Consider the following 14,387-nt stretch of genomic DNA (forward strand, 5'->3'; position numbering starts at 1 on the left):
TTTTTTTACGGAATAGTTTTTAAGGACACCGAGAGGTAATTGTTATTGTTAAGCGTCACGGGACAGAACGTATCCTGAGTATACGGTGTAGAATTTTTGTTACTAGCCGTATAATATTGTTAATGAACTATAGAATAGAGAGCCTCACACTATCAGGGAGCTACTTCGATTAGTATAGTAAAATACTGGAGACAGAGTACTGGTGTACGTAAAAAAGTAGAAGTTATTTATATTTTTGAAAGAAAATAAGAAATAAATTCCAAGTCCGGTTAGTTTACACCATTTATAACTCAAGAAGGGCTGGGCCGATTTTAGTGATCTCTGATTTGTTGGTTTCGTCTTTGCCCCGAATAGCAGAACAACTATTAAAATGTCTTAAAAATTGAAGGAAAAAATAATACAGAAAAATAATTTTTACACAAATTAGGTTAGGAACATCGCGATCTTCCGCAATTGACCGCTCACGTCACACACAACTTATTTGTCAATGAATAAAATACAAGGACATGTAACGCCCATATACGGGCTGCAGCAGAATTTGTGATGTTAGAAGCCATTTTTTTGGTTATAATGAATAAGTCATCGGGTGGTCATCAGCGAGGTCATCAGCGACAATTTTCGCGATTTTTAATAATTTGTGTAGTAAATTATGTATAAACTTTATTACAATGGTGATTATACTTGTTCAGCTTTCAAGTGTAAAAGCCGCAGCGATAAGAAAGAGCCAGGAGTAAAGTTTCATAGGTAAATAAACAGTCCATTCCACCTTTTTACCATTTTCTTATTGAATTTTTCCGATATTATGTCTACTTGATATGTGCTGTACTTTTAGGTTTTTTTGTTAACATTTTAATACGTCTTTTTTTTCTTAATTAATTAGTATGATACCACCTCATACACCATAAGTGTAGTCAAAACATTTATCAAAAAAATAAATATATCTTCAAGCAGCTAGGTTAAGAAAAATATGTGCCACGGCAGTGTTTGATGGTATGGTAACAATTTGGTCTCGGGTGTTATTAGTCCTTGTATTCTTTAGTCATTATTATTTGTATTGTAGGAATTCAACGAAAAAGTGTAGTGGGACAATAGCATATTTAACTCTATAAAGATACTCATATATATAATAAAAAAATACTTTAATCGAAATGGAAACAAAAATATTGTGACAAGTGACAACAACTACCAAATCGTCTGATCTCAATCATTCAAGATCATTCGGTCAATCAGTCATCCGTACCAAAATTTGATTGTCAAAAAAAAAACTACTCACTTCAATTCATTGTTAGGCAGTACGAGGTTAGCTTGATGAGCTAGTTTTATATAAATTAAACCTGAAGACTGAAATTCAACTGATACTACGGCGACCTTAGTTAAGGGTGAATCTCGTACGTTGAGGTCGTCGTGTAGGTGTACCGAAAACCAGTTTCGGCTGAAGTGCATCAGCATTCCTATGGAGATTCTCGATATGAAACCGGATGCATAAGGAATTTTCGAGCGCCTTGTTTCTAGCAGAAGTACCCGGGGTACTGCTTTTCTTTATTTTTATACATTGGCCCAATAAAAATTGTATCTATTCAATTCCCTTTGAATCCATTAAATAATATTTCATTCAATATATCCATTATTATATCTTTTCACACTTTCTGGACATGATAATATGACATTGAAGGTGTCAATTTTAACAAACTTACTTTTATTTCCCTTGCAATGCTGGTGAAGTCATTCTAATGATTCAGGGAAGATTGAGACAGACGACATCCGAAAAAATAAGAATTCAATTTACCAGCGAATTAAAATGACATACAACAGCTGTCACTGTGTATTTGCATTCTCTTTTTGAAAAGTCTTTTTTTGAACCACCACAGTTGCTTTTTTACGATATCATTTAACCACTAAACAAGGCAAGGATCAACGGAATCCTATCTTGGTCTAATACTAGTCCTACAGTACCCAAATGTACCGCCCCTAGTGCAGTAAAACTCTAAATCATAGACAAAGACTCTGGATTAGAGAAAAGCAGACCATCCACTAGAGAAACAGTCAGGGGCACTGATGTAGCAAGGCTTTGATCCAAGGATCTAATTCCAAAACACAAAGGAAATGCTAATGCTCAGCAGGAATAAAGTGTAGATTACAAGTCTCTTGACAAGACATATGGTTGTCAAGTGCTATATGAACAAGCTCAACATGTATCAAACTATGTATTTACTGCAGACTTCTGAAACAGCAGAGCATAAAATATGTCAGTGCGAGGCTCTGGAACGCAAGTGCCACTTTCTATTTGAGAAGGCTACTAGAACCAGGCTACCAGAACCTACTAAACTCTAGAACCAGAGGAACTATGCTCCCATTTTATCAAGGAGCTGCACAAGGTGGTGCAGGGTACATGGGATAGGAAAGTGGATGCAAAAATAGAAAGGGAACAAACACAATAGACCGCATCAGTATTTTTGGCATAGGAAGACACCTTAATAAATAAAAAAAACTCTATTTTATGTCATTCCTAGATGTTTCTTCCAGTCCCAAAAGAATTTTAAGGAGAAAAGAAACATTTACATAATCCGGTATTTCAATTTTATTGATCCTGTTCTATTTCAAAGAGAAAAAATAAACTAAATCCCACCAAAATCTTTTTAGTTACCAAAAATACGAGAATTACACAGACACCTAAAACCAACACACATAAAACTGCTTGTTTTACACAACAAATAATTTAACTCCAAAAGAAACCTCCCAGAAGTATAAAGTTTGACATTTATCTATTTCTAGTTAAAGGAAAAACAGATTACAAAGGATTTATTTGATAGCTGATGCAAAGCAGGGTTTCCACGAAAATGGGGGGAAATGTCGAAAATCCACAGATACCAATCTAGCTAAAAATAGGTAAATAGACTTCAAATTGATTTAGGGTTTGTGGGAAATGTAGACGTTTTCAAGTCAAGCGACGCGTCGAGTCCAATTAATCTATTTTTAAAGCGGGCGACGCCGACGCGACGTTTAGGAAAAATGTCCAGAATGCGTGTTTTCCAGGTTGTTTTCGTCGAAATTCGTCTGGCTGGAAAAACAGGAAGACGTGATTTTAAACGGTTTTATGAGACGATTCCTTGTCGCTGTGTTAAGCCATAAAGATGTTTGAGTAAAACGATATATCAAAATATCGATACCTACATCTAACCTTAAGTTAATCACCGCAACTTTATAGATCTATTGTATCCCCCTTTCTTGAGTTATAACTTATAACTCATCAGACAGTCTCAGGGCTTGGACAAAAGTCAGTATCTGAGACGATTTTACAGAGGTAAGTTCTCCATCTCCAATATCAGTCGTACCACAGTCTATGGCAAGAATATGGTTATCGTCTCGGCGCACTCAGTGATGAGGTGTTCTGGTGTTTCCCCATTTTCTCCACAGAATCTGCATTCGCCGTTGCTTCTTAGCTTCAATCTACTGAGGTGTTCGTTAAGGAGACAGTGTCCTGTTAAAAGACGTGACAATCCAAAGATTGTTCTTACACAAATCAAGGGAAAATCGATGTATTTTTTTGAATATTAATAATTAAAAATATCGAACCTTTTTTAAAATATCGACATCTCTATATTACATTGCCGTTTCTAGAAATGACCGTCTAGTTGAATTACTCGGTAAAGGACATATTATATGTAAAGCAGGTGTTGCTGCGACTACTGACGATGCAAATTGCGAAAAAGTGCATGCTTCCGCTTTAGAGAATTTATTTATATAATTGCAACAGAAAATCGAAGCTATATACTGGGTGATCTGCCGTTCCGAAACAGCTCTATATCAGTTGTCCAGATATTTTATCTCGTTACAAAATACGAAGACAATGGTAATGCATCCACTTCAAAATATAAAACTTTTTTTCCAAAAAAGTTATTACTATTGTAGTGTATACATCCATTAAAATACAGACCACGCAGATGAGGTGTCCAGGATGGTATACGGTATACTAAAAAATGTATAAATTATAAATTTTCTTAATCAATTATACAGGGAGTCCCAGAAATAAGTGCAAGTATTTTAACTGGTAGTATAATTCAAATGAAACACGCCTATGAGTTTTTATTTTCGCGAAAATTCGAAATTTTATGGATTTTTTTTTTGTTTTTAGTTAAAAAACATAATTTCTTGTTAATAGGCAAAATAGGTATTAGATTAAATTTACAAGAAAGAAAATCCAAAAAAGATCCTGTGGTTCTCAAAATTTTAACAAAAAATATTTTTTTTTGGAAATTTTCAAAGTAAAATAACTCTGTTATTTTGGATTTATTTGAAAAACTACAAAGAGAACATATGTTTCTTTTATCGAGATCTACCAGCCCTTAAAATACTTGCACTTATTTCTGGGACACCCTCTATATTAATGATGTATGTTCGTCAAATTTAATAGAATTAACGGATGGTATACAAGTAGTTGTATGACCTAATATAATATTTTCTGATAATATGGTATTTATTCTTTCTGTAATGTTTGTACAACAACCTGCTTAGTACTAAATGATTCATCTTTTAGTATACTAAATTACATTTTATCCTTGAAGGTAAACTTTGAGGAAGTCACTATTTACTGTTTACCTGAGCGCGGCACTTTTCAAGAAAGTCTGATAATGATAAAATTCAAGTACTCTGCCAGTATTACTTCCGTTAAAGTTAACACGTAAGCATACAACATAATATGATAAAAAAAATGCGTTAAGTTATCTTCTATTTTCTATATTACATATAATGAAACAACGAAACTCAAACCGATTGGCCCAGAAACACCAAATATTGCACCTATGTCCCTTGAGTTTGGTAAATGAGCACCAAGAAGAGATTTTTGAAAATTCAACCCCTATGGGGAAATTATTCGTATGCAAACTTGCGCGTACAAATTTATTAAAATCTGTTCTAAAAGTCTGACGGATTTGCATAGAGGTTCAATTGACCCCAAGAGACAATTTTGGGAAATATATACCCTAAGAGGGTGAAATTAGGTGTAAAAGATTTATAAATTTTCTTGATAGGTCTTGAAGTTAATAGTAAGTTTGGTCATGGTCTTGCTGCAAGACTCTTGCAAGTATTGCATTTTTTTAATAGATTTTTATTAGCGGCACTTTCTACATAGGAAATATTTAAATAAATGGTATTTTTACAAATTTAATGTAAATAAAACTTTAATGAAAGAAATTATTAGAATATTTGACAAAAATTTTTATTTTTCGATATACCGGGTGTGTCTCAAAACTGGCTCACCTATAACTTTTTTATTTTTTCGGATAACAAAACAAGATTTGTTATGTTAGTATATGACCTAAATTAGGATTGATTGACGCATTCAATTGTTTTTGGTCACTTCCTGTTTCACCGGAAATGACTATAACTTTTGATTTTTAAATGACACCCTCGGTATTTTTTTACTTTATTCGATAGAAAATGGCACTCTCAATAGAATAGCATAGCATATGTCAACTTTTGACATATGATTTATTTGAAATTGTAACATGCGGTTCATAACGACAATTTGACTCGAAATACCAAGTGTGTGATACCAAAATTTCGTAAAAAATGCTTTTTCATGATTAAAAATACGATTTAGGCATCTTTTAACGGGTCAGGACAAGACACGAAAAACATTAGACGATCAAATCTAGTTTTCCAAAGCTCCTTGATTAAAAATTAGTATTTTTACCACAGCCATGACACTCTAGATTGCAATTTAAAATACGATTTGTTTTTAAGCGAAAATGTCAAAAGTTGACATATGATATGTCATTCTATTCAGAATGTCATTTTCTACTGAATAAAGTAAAAATATACCGAGGGTGCCATTTAAAATTCAAAAGTTGTAGTTATTTTCGGTGAAACAGGAAGTCATCAAGAACAATTGAATACGTCAATCAATCCTAATTTATATCATACAATAATATACCAAATCTCATTTTTTTATTTAAAAAAAATAAAAAAGTTATAGAGGTGAGACCCACCCGGTATTATATCAATCAGCATTTTTTCCATTAAAATTTTATGCAATAGTCGGGCAAACAATATTTGTAATGAATTAGAACAACAATTTTTTGAACAAATAAGTAATTTCTTATATTATCATGTAAACGTGAAAATAAAGCAAGGCCACAAAACTCTTTTTGCATGTTCTTTCTTGGTCTTGCTTTTTGTACATTGTACAAGACCAAGACCAGTTTCTCATTTAACATGTTTTAAACTACCCTATCTTCTACATATTAAAGTATTAATGCACGAACCATGTAAAAAATATTTAAAAAAAACGAATCCAAGAAATGAACCCTAAATTTTTTTCGCATTTGTTTTGAGACAGTCTTTGTAATAAATATTATGTGCGTCACTTACTTCATTCAAACTTGTACATACTTTCGTGTCAAAAGAAATTGGCAAAATCAATTACTGGAATCGAAAATGAAATTATAACGACTTGGGGGCTATATTTCAAATGATTTCAACATACCAAATAGAAACGCGTACTGGCGTCGGACGCGTAATACACCGAAAGGACACTAGGCGATGGCCGCCACAGGATATCCGTATCCTTGCTTACATAAAAGCAACATAAAAGCCTCCAAAACAGGAAAAGGAAACATATTATCACCGATTTTCAATTGCCGCTGCCAGCACCATACTATCGCGCTTTTTCCGTTTCATTCAATATGCACACAAATGCAAAAATCCTGTCTTTCTATATGTGTGCTTTTCAGTTAGGTTTTTTTGTTTAAATGACGATAATGATGGAAATAGATAGGCGAATTAAACAGATTCGGTAATGACGGTACAAGCATCGAACAATGGGGAAGGTCGCCGGTAAACCACGAAAATTATCGGCTGCAGTACTTTCCCGGGAAGTACTGAATGCCAGCGGATCCTGCCTTTATTATTCATTTTATCATCAGGCTCTCCCGATATCAATTATTATACAGGTTGTCAAAAAATAGTGTACTTAACTTCGGTGGATGACTCTACAGGTGAAAAAAAAACAAAAAGTTTTCTTATGAACCTACCGGGTGCATCTCAAAAGTGACTCACCCCTTTAATTTTTTTTATTTTTTTTAGATAAAAAACGAGATTTGGTATGTTAGTACATGACATAAATTAGGATTGATTGGCGTATTCAATTCTTTTTGGTCACTTCCTGTTTCACCGGAAATGACTACAACTTATGATTTTTAAATGGCACCCTCGGTATTTTTTTACTTTATTCGGTAGAAAATGACACTCTGAATAGAATGACATATTATATGTCAACTTTTGACATTTTCCATTAATACAAAATTGTACTAAATTTCATTCTATAGAGTGCCGTGGCTGTGTTTAAAACACTAATTTTTAATCAAGGAATCTTGGAAAAAAAAAATTGATCGTCTAATGTTCTTAGTGCCTTGTCCTGACCGGTTAAAAGATGCCCAAATCGTATTTCTAATCATTTCTCAATTTTTTTCAAATGGAACAAGGGTGGTTCATTAGCATATTTGAAAACAGGCATTTTTTTACGAATAATTTACACACTTCGTATTTTGAGTCAAATTATCGTTATGAATCGCATGTTACAATTTCAAATACACCATATTGGAAAATATGTCAAAAGATGACATATAATATGACATTCTATTCAGAGTGTCATTTTCTATCGAATAAACTAACAAAATACAGAGGGTATCATTTAAAAATCAAAAGTTGTAGTCATTTCCGGTGAAACAGGGAGTCACCGAAACCAATTGAATACGTCAATCAATCCTAATTTATGTCATATACTAACATACCAAAACTCGTTTTTTTTATCTGAAAAAACAAAAAAGTTATAGGAGTGGGCCACTTTTGAGACGCACCCGGTGTATGCCCTAAAATGAGTACACCCCTCGAAAGGGTAAATAAAAATAATATATTTTGTTTTTTAAGAACCTTGTAAGAAACTTGTATACCGACCGGCTCTAGTATGGCAGCCCGTACACACATTTAAAAATGAAAATAATATAATTTCGATTTCATTCTTTGATAGATGGTTATTATTAATTTTGATTAACGTCATATTTTTTGCTGTCGTTAAAGTATCACATTTTCCGATAACTACATATCATCACCCTCTCCGTAGCATTGAACTAAATATATTTTGTGCTTCTTTAACATTTTAAAACAGCAAAAAATATGAACTATCTATCAAGGAATGAAAACGAAATTATATTACCATAGAAACGCAATTTAATTTATAAGACTTTAAAATATAAGACTAAAAAGTCAACTGTTTTTTCACCGGTATTTTCATTTTTTTTTTTTAATTTTCTCTTAAAGGGTATGAAAATTTGGAAAAGTATAAACGGAATTAATCATTTTAGCACAAACAAAAAGTTTTACGAAGAATGCATTTTTCGTAAAATGTCAATAATAAAAACGTTTTTCCTCTTGTAAAGAAAATCAGGGGACATACTGTAGATACAGTTAACTTCAACAAATAATTTACATTAGAAAAGTGATATTTGCATTGCGATTATAGTTTATTGGAACCCCCTGCATAAATATAGACTTTTTTAGAACCATTGTAACAAAATAAAAAATGGCTTAAAGGAAATGTATCATAGGTCGCGGTCAATAGGTCACATTTGCCATAAAACAGAATTCATTTCCTTATCGAGATATAAAATATACGCACAATGTTTTAAAAACGTTCTGAATTATTCATTCGTTTGTGTTGAAATGGTCATTTAGCTTTAAATCACAGCCTATTCATAATCAGCCTGCCGCCTTAAGAGTCTATTTTCTCATCTTTAATATATTTTTCATCTTTAGTCTGTTTCTATAATTAGTATTAAGTTTTGAGAAGTTTTATATAAATTTTTAGTTTTATATCACTTATTAGTCGTTTTAAATTACGTCTAGAGACTGACCACGCCAAAATTATCGATTGTCCTATATAACATTACAAAATCAATATAACAAAAAATTCTAATTATAAAGATTCAAGCAAATAATTTCCACAATGAATGAATAATAGAAAATGCTGAATGGTTAAATATTTAGCAAATGCGCTGCTCATTTAACATACAAATAGTGTAGCTTATTGTTTAAACTTCCTGCATTAGGTATATAAATTCAATATAAAGTATTTAGTACTACATATTCATAGTTTATATATTTAAAAAATCCGACACTGATTTTCTTCTTAAAACAATTACGTAAACCAGCGGAAATGACTAAAGTGTTATTATTTATTAAACATACCAGATGTCTCAGTACTCCTGTTGCAAAGTAATACAATATGATTAAAGTTTATGATGAAATCAATCGCTACCATCGCTACCTATATTCACGCGGCAGAGAATCCACGTGGACTTGACCAATATGTCACCGCCAAGCACATACCGCCTACTCATTACATTGGTTACTTGCACATTTGTCGAATTTTTATTGACGGGGTACATCCTCTATTTTTTATGATTAATGAGTTTAATGATCGAGTTGGCTTTGACCTTGACAGTTTGTCATATAGATTGTTTATCTGGCATGGCACAAAGTACACTTCAGTAGTGATCTATAAAATATATTATTGCTGTTTGTTTAAATATGTTTCAATATTTTGTCTACATTCTTGAAATTCCTTTCATAGACACAGATCCAATAAACGTACTATACAAAAAAAATTGTAAAAGATACAATTATCTCTACCTTCTTTAAAATATATAGTAATTACAAAATGCAGTAAAGCGGGATCCTACGAATATTTTGTCAAAAAAGTAAGAGATAATCTATTCCAAAAAGATGCATTCCCCAGAAAAATATTTCGGGTGAATGAATATTTTATAGTATAGGGTCCGGTAATAGTGCGTCGGGCATCTGTAGCTCCTAGAATATTTTTTTTTGTTTAAGTGCTAACCTAAAGTACGTACTAGGATGTATTTCAGAAAAATATTTTAACTTCTACAGGGTGGCTCAAAAAAGTGTGAGTGAATCGGGATGATTTTTTTAATAGAACACCTTGTATATTATTGCATTTTTAGCTTCCTTTCAGATCACTTTACATAATTCTAAGATATGAGTAGATATATTTCGATAGTTTCAGAGATATTAATAAATAAATAAAAAATTTATATTTTTAAGCCTTTCTTAAAAAAAATATTAAAAATACAAAAACTGTCCTGAAATCAAAACTAGATTAGGTATTTACTTTAGATGGTCTGTACTTACTTTGCCATAATTATCGTAATCTTAAATCATACAGGATGTTCAAAATTCTACGCCAAACTTTCTAAAATATAAAATAAATTTGCTTCGTTTTTTAAATGGAACACCCTGTATATTATTTTATTAGTAAATGGAGAATTAAAAAATAAACATTTTTTGTATTTAGAGTATTTCAAAAATTTTAACGGTTTCGCAGAGATTCGCGCTTTTATATTTCATATGGCATTTTCCATAGTAAACTTTTATCAAAGCCACCCAATAATTTTTCTCCCGTATTTTACCGTTGAAAAAGCCATATGAATAATACCGCTAGTATCTGCGAAGCCGTTAAAAATTGTTCATTTTTTAATTCTCCATCTATTAAAAAAATAATATACAGGGTGTATACCATTTAAATTAACGAAGAAAAATTATCTTATATTTTAGAAAGTTTGGCATAGAATTTTGAACACCCTGTATGATTTAAGATTACGATATTTATAGCAAAGTAAGTACCATAGAGTTAAAAATTAAAAGTACAGACGATCTAAAGTAAACACCTAATATAGTTTTGATTCAGAACAGTTCTTGTATTTTTAATATTTTTTTTAAAAAAAGGCCGAAAAAAATATTTTTTTTATTTATTTATTAATATCTCTGAAACTTATTTAAAAATATCTTAAGATTATGTAAAGTGATCAGAAAAGAAGCCAAAAATGTAATAAGTGTACAGCGTTATGTAAAAAAAATCATCCTGATCCACTCACACTTTTTTGAGTCACCTTGTAGAGGTTAAATTATTTTCCTGAAATACATCCTAATACATAGTTTAGGTTTGCACTTAAACAAAATTGCATTTTAGGAACTACAGATGCCCGACGCACTACTGCCGAACACTGTATTTTTTAAGTTTTCAATTTTATTTTTTATTACTAAAAATATTGCTATATTTTTTTTAAATATATCTACAATAAATATTTTTTGAAGCTCATTTACACATTTTTAAGTAAAATTTGCATAATGCAGTGCATAACACTTTACTCTAGAATCGTTCTTTAAAACCTGTTGCTAACTACGTTAACACCACCAGCAAATGGTTAGAACTAAAAAAGTGTTTGTTTTAATCATCTTAGCGAATACAGTTGGGAGTTGAAACCTTTGTTATTACAACAGCAAAATAAACCAATAATTCACCACAATACACCAAAACACTACTTTTGCACTAGACAATTTAGTTTTTAATCATCTGCTGATGATGCTAACATGGTTCATGGGAAACGCGCATCCAGTGAAAAAGTATAGTATTTTGTGGTGAATTATTGGTTTATTTGGCTGTAACACCAAAGGTTGCAACCCCGAACTGTAATCGCTAAGATTAATTTTTATTTTACCACCTTAGCGAAACGCGCGTCTAGTATACAAAGTAAAATGTTTTAATGTATTTGTAAAGACAACAATATTATAACAAAAATATAAAAAAGAACAGTACAAGAAAAATATCAAATAAGTGTTAACAAATATCCATTACTTAAATAATAATGTTAAAATAAACAGTCCTTACCTTATTGATTTACTTCTTCAAATCGATACCTCAGCTGGCTGCACCTTAACACAACTTTCTCGAAATTCACTTGAATCCCTTTTTATCTATTTGTTTAAACCGTCTAGAACTTATACCCAAACTCAATAAAGTCTTGTTTTATTTTTCTACCGGCTGTTGAAATAACTGTATACGAGTACTACTACAATTTCAGACGCTAGGTCGAGGAAGCGACACAGGCGCAACTGCCGGCACAAACTGAACCGCACAGAGGTTTTTCTGTGACTGCGAAAGCTGGGAATCGATGCCGACAGGAAAGCTGTGCTTGGAAGCGGGTCGCCACGTGCTATCCGCTCACGTTTCCTTCAAAAAACAAATAATTGGAGGCACGCTACTGGTCCAAAATGCCTTTGGTGGGGGTAGAGTTAGCTTGGGGTATTGGCTAGCTCGAATAGGTACAGTTTTTTGAGATATATCTGTAAAGTCGGATTTTCACCAAACTGAATCTATTTCAACTAGTTTTGTTTGCAGAAACAGAAACTTTTTTCAAAACCCAACTCGAATTCCACTAATCAGAGTGAAATCGCGCGATCGGCCCTGTACACTACGAGTGTTGTCTTTTATATTTTGCGTAAACATAGTAGGAGCTTATCAACAAATATTAAATGTCAAAATTAACTGTCATCTTTAGTTATCTTAACGTCAAAATTTTAGATTGCTTTGTTTAAAGCTGTAGTACCTAAACTGATTTTTTGAATTTGACTGAGATTGATTGAGTCAGTCGAAAAATGAAATTAAATCGAGAAAATATTCGCGCAATAATTTTTTAGTTAGTTTAAACCAAACCAAACCAAACCAATAATGATTGAATGCATGAAAATCAAGCTTTAAGCATCCGTTGTCCGACGATACAATGCGATACGATATTAATTTTATTGGTTGAATTTAAAGACTTCGATTGGTTAGAAAATTACGCAGTTTTTAAATTTATTGCATTTTCATGCCTCAGTTCACTGGATGTACGATTGTGATTGGTGTCATTTTATATTTTCATTTCCATAACGATTTCGTTGTTTTACTTATAGTCTAAGAACTAGTAACGTTTTTTTTTTTCGAGAGAGAATTTTAAGAAAGCTGGTTCTTTAATATATCTTTTGCTATGCTCTCCTGAACAGAGTGCGGACCGTCTAGCTGCCGGTAGACGTTGCGTTCACTAATGCGCATCATATCTGTATTCAACATCTGTTCATTACTGCGCATCACAAATTCGCTCTGTATTTCCGGAACTAAGGAGGCTAGGACAAACATATATATATATATATATATATATATATATATATATATATATATATATATATATATATATATATATATATATATATATATATATATATATATATATATATATATATATATATATATATATATATATATATATATATATATATATATATATATATATATATATATATATATATATATATATATATATATATATATATATATATATATATATATATATATATATATAGCATATTTAGTTTCATAAAGAAGTAGCAAAGTAATCAAAGTGAAAAATGGGATACCCTGTACAGATATGATGCGCACTAGTGAACTGCAGTAGTCTACCGGCAGCCAGATTTCCCGCTCTTTGGTCAGGAGAGCATAGCAAACGATATATTAAAGAACAAGCTTTCTTAAAATTCTTGTTTTCCCGACGCGGGACGTTGCTAGATCTTGTACTATTATATTTTTATTAGTGTTAGATTAAATTTGCCAAAAAGTGTCAAAACGTCCGTTTTCGTACGATCTTTCTCCGTTGACAGGCTGGAGTAAAACATTTACGAATGAAAAGTGGCGCGAAAACGCTATGACCAATCAGGGAGTCGCGTCGCGTCGTCGGACCATCGGCATCGTATCAACGGATAATGAACACATGAAAAAAAACTTTAGCAATCAGAGTCAATTGGTGTCAAAAAACTCTACACCGGTTTAACATTAGATACTCAAAAAATCTATACAGTATTATCAATGGTGATGAATCCTGAATTTGCTCTTATAAACTCCAATCGGCTGTTTCGGTGTTCCGAGATGAACCAAAACCGACGATAGTTATCCGTTTTCGAAGTGTTTCCAAAAAGATGGTGGCAACATTTGTCTCAAAACAGTCAAAACTGGGTAGGGTTTCCATACGTCTGGATTAACCCGGACATGTCCGGATTTTTAAAGTGTCCGGAGCGATCCGGTCCAGATTTGGAAAAGCGCCGGGAAACCTGACCGCAAAAACAATTTAACTTAGTAAAATATTTTACAGTTACAATTGAATTCATTTCTCAGTTACTTTGTTGAATATGAATATTTTAGTCTCTACGATGCTACAGCTCTACTTAACCGATGCATGTTCGAAATTACCCATTTGTATACTTTGGCGCTCAATTTTTTTGCTTTTGCACTCTTGGAAAGTGAGTGTTTTTTTGGTTTATATTTTGTTGATTCCGTTTTTTTTTTAATAAAAAAAGTGAATTTAATTAAGTAAATTTTGATTTGCGTCCTATAAAAGTTCATAAATAAATTTATATTTTCTTTTTTGCGACGCGACGTCCGGAACTGCAACCAAAACCGACGAAAGTTATTCGTACTTCGTACCCGTAGTGTTTCGAAAAGA

The 14,387-nt window shown here is 32.1% G+C and overlaps 1 protein-coding gene across 1 annotated transcript in view; it reads right to left on the reverse strand.

The window, feature by feature from the left end:
* Window positions 1-12,026, reverse strand: part of LOC115884900 (transcription factor ETV7) — a 33,058-nt gene extending 21,032 nt beyond the window's left edge. The window contains exon 1 of the mRNA XM_030903623.1: window positions 11,744-12,026. The gene's annotated coding sequence lies outside the window, so the exon portion shown is untranslated. The remainder of the gene's footprint in view (window positions 1-11,743) is intronic.
* Between the last annotated feature and the right edge of the window lie 2,361 nt (window positions 12,027-14,387).

The sequence above is a fragment of the Sitophilus oryzae genome, unplaced genomic scaffold (assembly GCF_002938485.1).
Source record: "Sitophilus oryzae breed Bouriz unplaced genomic scaffold, Soryzae_2.0 scaffold_111_pilon_pilon, whole genome shotgun sequence".
NCBI lineage: Eukaryota > Metazoa > Arthropoda > Insecta > Coleoptera > Curculionidae > Sitophilus > Sitophilus oryzae.